Source organism: Hemiscyllium ocellatum, unplaced genomic scaffold (assembly GCF_020745735.1).
Source record: "Hemiscyllium ocellatum isolate sHemOce1 unplaced genomic scaffold, sHemOce1.pat.X.cur. scaffold_775_pat_ctg1, whole genome shotgun sequence".
Classification (NCBI taxonomy): domain Eukaryota; kingdom Metazoa; phylum Chordata; class Chondrichthyes; order Orectolobiformes; family Hemiscylliidae; genus Hemiscyllium; species Hemiscyllium ocellatum.
In genome coordinates this window covers 131,600-137,858 of record NW_026869227.1, presented here as the reverse complement: position 1 = coordinate 137,858, position 6,259 = coordinate 131,600, and the positions used below count along the sequence as shown (strand labels likewise).

Below are 6,259 nucleotides of genomic sequence, written 5' to 3'. Positions count from 1 at the left end.
GAGGGAGAGGGGGTGTGTGGGATGGGTGGGAGATGGAGGGAGAAATACAGAGAGGGAGGGAGGGATGAGAGAGCGAAAGAGTGAGATAGAGAGAGGGAGCAGTGCTGTGATGAATATATGTGACGTATTACAGGATGTTCATTGTGAACAGTTCCACCCTGATCTGCTTCCTGTAGCTCGGGGTCATGTAAACACTCCTGAGAGCACCACATACACAGAGAGAGAGAGAGAGAGGGAGTGACACAGAGGGAGACAGAGAGAGAGAGGGAGTGAGAGAGACACACAGAGACAGAGAGAGAGACACAGAGAGAGACAGAGAGAGAGGGAGTGAGAGAGAGACACAGAGAGAGGGAGTGAGAGAGAGACACACAGAGACAGAGAGAGACAGAGAGAGAGACACAGAGGGAGACAGAGAGAGAGGGAGTGAGAGAGCGACACAGAGACAGAGAGAGAGAGAGACAGAGAGAGAGAGACAGAGACAGTGAGACAGAGAGAGAAAGAGAGACAGAGAGAGAGAGAGAGAGTTCAGTATGAATGGTGTTTGCGAAAACATGTCTTTCCAGTTCAGTTCACAGGCTGTAATCCCAGAGAGAGCCCAGGGTCCTGTGTGAGACAGGGAGGGAGACAGAGAGGGGGAGAGAAGGGGGGGGGGGGTGGGGGAGAGGTGGAGAGACAGAGAGAGAGGAGAGAGAGAAGGAGAGACAGAGAGAGACGGGAACGAGGGACAGAGAAAGAGAAAGAGACTCACACAGAGAGGATTAGTCGACAGAGATAGGGTTACACAGCAACAACACACAGACATATTCCCCACCCCCTCAACCACACCCACTGCCCTCCCAATCTATCACCCTCACGTACCCCACCACCCCCACCCCCACCCTCCAACAAACAGGGGGAGGAAATGGAGGGAGATGGAGTCAGTGGACTGTAGATGGTTACCAAGATAGGGAGGGGTGTAGGGGGCCGGAGAGGGTGACACACACAGAGATAGGGAGGGGGCTGGAGGGGGGTGACACACACAGAGATAGGGAGGGGGCTGGAGGGGGTGACACACACAGAGATAGGGAGGGGGTGTAGGGGGCTGGAGGGGGTGACACACACAGAGATAGGGAGGGGGTGTAGGGGGCTGGAGGGGGTGACACACACAGGGATAGGGAGGGGGTGTAGGGGGCTGGAGGGGGTGACACACACAGAGATAGGGAGGGGGTGTAGGGGGCTGGAGGGGGTGACACACACAGGGATAGGGAGGGGGTGTAGGGGGCTGGAGGGGGTGACACACACAGAGATAGGGAGGGGGTGTAGGGGGCTGGAGGGGGGTGACACACACAGAGATAGGGAGGGGGTGTAGGGGGCTGGAGGGGGGTGACACACAGAGATAGGGAGGGGGTGTAGGGGGCTGGAGGGGGTGACACACACAGAGATAGGGAGGGGGTGTAGGGGGCTGGAGGGGGTGACACACACAGAGATAGGGAGGGGGTGTAGGGGGCTGGAGGGGGTGACACACACAGAGATAGGGAGGGGGTGTAGGGGGCTGGAGGGGGTGACACACACAGAGATAGGGAGGGGGTGTAGGGGGCTGGAGGGGGTGACACACACAGAGATAGGGAGGGGGTGTAGGGGGCTGGAGGGGGTGACACACACAGAGATAGGGAGGGGGTGTAGGGGGCTGGAGGGGGGTGACACACACAGAGATAGGGAGGGGGTGTAGGGGCTGGAGGGGGTGACACACACAGAGATAGGGAGGGGGTGTAGGGGTGTGACACACACAGAGATAGGGAGGGGGTGTGGGGGGGGTGAGAAATCTCGAACAGGTGAGTCACCAACAAACTGATGGTTGAGTCAGACACCGTCCTGAGACACTCCCCGGCTCCAGAGAGAGCGGGAGAGAAACAACCGAGTGATCTGACAGTCAGGTATACGCACCTCACCCACACTGACAGGGCGAGGGAGGGAGGGAGGGGGGAGAGAGAGGGGGAGGGGGGAGGGAGAGTGAGGGTGGATGTGAGGGAGAGAGAGGGAGAGAGAGAGAGACAGTTGTGTGTGCGCGCACATATACACGCACAGGCACACACACACACACACACACACTCGCACACACACCCCTCTGGATCCCCTCCCACTCTAGCCCGTCTCTGCTTGGATACATGGCCCCCACTGTTCGTTGGCTCCCAGCGCTACGATCTGACTGGTCCTTCACACGACCTCGCACCCTCCACCCTGCTTCGGAACATTCGACAGGGCTCCATTTAAATTCCCTACAATCAGCTGAACCTGGGAGAAGCCCAGTCTCCCCAGCTTCAGGGAGGGCCTTGTGAAAGGGTTCCAAAATGATTCACCTTAAACCAACCCCCCCTCTAATGCTGGACTCCCCCACCCCAGGGGGGGAAAGACCTTGTCTATTTACCCCACCCTCGTGATGTTATAAACCTCTATAAGGTCACCCCCTCAGCCTCCGACGCTCCAGGGAAAACAGCCCCAGCCTGTCCAGCCCCTCCCTGTAGCTCAAACCCTCCAACATCCTTGTCCATCTTTTCCGAACCCTCCCACAACATCCTTCCTGTAGCAGGGAGACCGGGATTGAACACAATATTCCAACAGGGGCCCCCTAACCAATGTCCTGTACAGCCGCAACGTGACCCCCCCAACCCCTGTACTCAATACTCTGACCAATAAAGGGAAGCATACCAAACCCCTCCTTCACTATCCTATCTACCTGCGACTCCACTTTCAAGGAGCTATGACCCTGCACTCCCAGGTCTCTGTGTTCACCAACACTCCCCCAGGACCTTACCATTAAGTGGATAAGTCCTGCTAAGATTCGCTTTCCCAAAATGCAGCCCCTCACATTTATCTGAATTAAACTCCATCTGCCCCTTCTCAGCCCATTGGCCCATCTGGTCCAGATCCTGTTGTAATCTGAGGGAACCCTCTTCGCTGTCCCACTACACCCTCCAATTCTGGGATCATCTGCAAACTTACTCACTGTACCTCCTCATTCCCAAGTTTCCCAGCTCCCAATATTAGGAACATGAAGTTGAAGACCACCATAGCAGGGAGGGGACAATATCATTGTCACGAATCGTGGGGATTTTAAACACGTAAATTTCGGGGAACCTTTTTAAAAGCCCACTCCCCCAAAACCTGGCGACTTCTGAAAACTCAAAATTTAAAACTCCGAAATCCTGTGAATGTTAAAATTCCTAAATCCTGAGGATCTATTAACTCTTAAAACTTTGAATTTTAAACACCCGAATGATAGCGGGTTTACAACATGCACGTCCTGGGAAAGTTAAAATTCCTAATTCCTGCTCATTTTTAAATTCCTGGGATTTTTAAAAATACTAGACCTTCGAATTTTGAACTCCCAAATGATCAAAGTTTTAAAACACGCCAATCCTGCAAATGTTAAGAATCCTAAATCCTGGGAATGTTAAAATTCCTAAATCCTGAAGATTTCTAAATTCCTAAAGCCCAGGATTTTACTAGTCCTAAATCTTTGAAGTTTAAACTCGCGAAGGATAGAAATTTTAAAACCCGGGAAAGTTATAATTCCAAAATCTTGGAATTTATAAACTCCTACTCATGAATGATAGTGAGTTTAAAATACGCATGTTCTAGGAATGTTGAAATTCCTAATTCCTGATGATTTTTAAATTCCTAAATCCTGGAATTTTTAAAATTCTAATCCTTCAAATTTTGAACTCTCGAATGATAGAAATTTTAAAACATACAAATCCTGGGAAGCTAAAATTCTTAAATCCTGATGATTTCTAAATTCCTAAATCCTGGATTTGTAAAAACTCCTAAACCTTTAAATTTTAAACTCCTGAATGGTAGAAATTTCAAAATACACAAATCGTGGGCAAGTTAAATTTCCTAAATCCAGGGAATGTTAAAATTCCTCAATCCTAGAATTTTAAAATTTCTAAACTGTTGAATTTTAAACTCCCACATGGTAGAAATTTCAAAATATGCAAATCTTGCGAATGTTCAAATTCCTAAACACTGAGGATTTTAACATGCCTAAATCCTGGAATTTTTAAACTCCTAAACCTTTGAATTTTAAATTCCCGAATGATAGCTTTTTTAAAACCACGTAAATCCTGGGAATGTTAAAATTCCTAAACCTGAGGGGAATAAAATCCTTAAATCGTGGTATTTTTAAATTCCTAAACCGTTGAATTTTAAACTCCTGAATGGTGGAAATTTTAAAGCATACGAGTACCAGGAATGTTAGAATTCCTAAATGCAGAGGATTTTAAAATTCCTAAATCCTGGGATTTTTAAACCTTTAAATTTTAAACTTCTAAATGATAGAAATTTCAAAATACACAAATCCTGCGAATGTTAAAATTCCTAAATCCTGGAATTTTTAAACTTCCAAACCTTTGAATTTTAATCTCCCGAATGACAGTAATTTTAAAATACGTAAATCTTGGGAAAGTCGAAATTTCTAAATTCTGGAATTTCTGAACCAGTGATACTTAAACTCCCAAACGTTGCAAATTTCAAACCACGCAGGTCCTGAGGATATTAAAATTCCTAAATCCTGAGGATTTTAGAATTCTTAAATCCTGGGATTCTTAAACTTCTAAACCTTTGAATTGGCAGAGGAATTGAGTTCCGGAGTCCTGAGGCCATGTTGCAGTTGTATAAGACTCTGGTGCGGCCGCATCTGGAGTATTGTGTGCAGTTTTGGTCGCCATACTATAGGAAGGATGTGGAGGCATTGGAACGGGTGCAGAGGAGGTTTACCAGGATGTTGCCTGGAATGGTAGGAAGATCGTATGAGGAAAGGCTGAGGCACTTGGGGCTGTTCTCATTGGAGAAAAGAAGGTTTAGGGGAGATTTGATAGAGGTGTACAAGATGATCAGGGGTTTAGATAGGGTTGACCATGAGAACCTTTTTCCACGTATGGAGTCAGCTGTTACGAGGGGACATAGCTTTAAATTAAGGGGAGGTAGGTATAGGACAGATGTTAGGGGTAGATTCTTTACTCAGTGAGTTGTAAGTTCATGGAATGCCCTGCCAGTAGCAGTGGTGGACTCTCCCTCTTTATAGGCATTTAAACGGGCATTGGATAGGCATATGGAGGATAGTGGGCTAGTGTAGGTTAGGTGGGCTTGGATCGGCGCAACATCGAGGGCCGAAGGGCCTGTACTGCGCTGTATTTTTCTATGTTCTATGAATTTAAACTCCCAAACATTAGAAATTTTAAACCACACAATTCCTGGGAATGAAAAACGTGTTGCTGGAAAAGCGCAGCGGGTCGGGCAGCATCCAAGGAGCAGCAGAGTCCTGGTGAAGGGCTCATGCCTGAAGCGTCGATTCCCCTGCTCCTCGGACGCTGCCTGACCCGCTGCGCTTTTCCAGCAACACATTTTCAGCTCCGATCTCCCAGCATCTGCGGTCCTCACTTTCTCCTTGTCCCGGGAACGTTAAAGTTCCTAAATCCTGAGGATTTTTAAGCTCTTAAACCTTTGAATTTTAAACCGATTGAAATTTTAAAACAGGGAAATCCTAGGAATATTAAAATTTCCTGAATCCTAAATTCCTAAACCGTTGAACTTAAACTCCAAAATGTAGGAAATTTTAAATGCCGCAAACTCTGAGGAATTTTAAGTTCTTAAAATATGTGATTTTTAAACTCCTAAGTCTTTGAATTTTAAACTCACAAATGATTGCATTTAAAACGCGCACATCCTGGGAATGTTAAAATTCCCAAATCCTGGAAATTTTTAACTCCTAAACCTTTGAATTTTAAAGTCACAAATGATTGCATTTAAAACGTGCACATCCTGGGAATGTTAAAATTCCCAAATCCTGGAAATTTTTAAAGTCACAAATGATTGCATTTAAAACACGCACATCCTGGGAGTGTTAAAATTCCCAAATCCTGGAAATTTTTAACTCCTAAACCTTTGAATTTTAAAGTCACAAATGATTGCATTTAAAACGCGCACATCCTGGGAGTGTTAAAATTCCCAAATCCTGGAAATTTTTAAACTCACAAAAGATTGCATTTAAAACGCGCACATCCTGGGAATGTTAAAATTCCCAAATCCTGGAAATTTTTAACTCCTAAACCTTTGAATTTTAAAGTCACAAATGATTGCATTTAAAACGTGCACATCCTGGGAATGTTAAAATTCCCAAATCCTGGAAATTTTTAAACTCACAAATGATTGCATTTAAAACGCGCACATCCTGGGAATGTTAAAATTCCCAAATCCTGGAAATTTTTAAACTCACAAATGA

At 46.4% G+C, this 6,259-nt stretch overlaps 1 long non-coding RNA gene across 1 annotated transcript in view; it reads right to left on the bottom strand.

The window, feature by feature from the left end:
- The window catches only part of LOC132814263 (uncharacterized), a 75,325-nt gene extending 73,428 nt beyond the window's left edge, over positions 1 to 1,897 (bottom strand). The window contains exon 1 of the long non-coding RNA XR_009644343.1: positions 1,821 to 1,897. This is a non-coding gene — a long non-coding RNA (uncharacterized LOC132814263). The remainder of the gene's footprint in view (positions 1 to 1,820) is intronic.
- Positions 1,898 to 6,259: the final 4,362 nt, after the last annotated feature.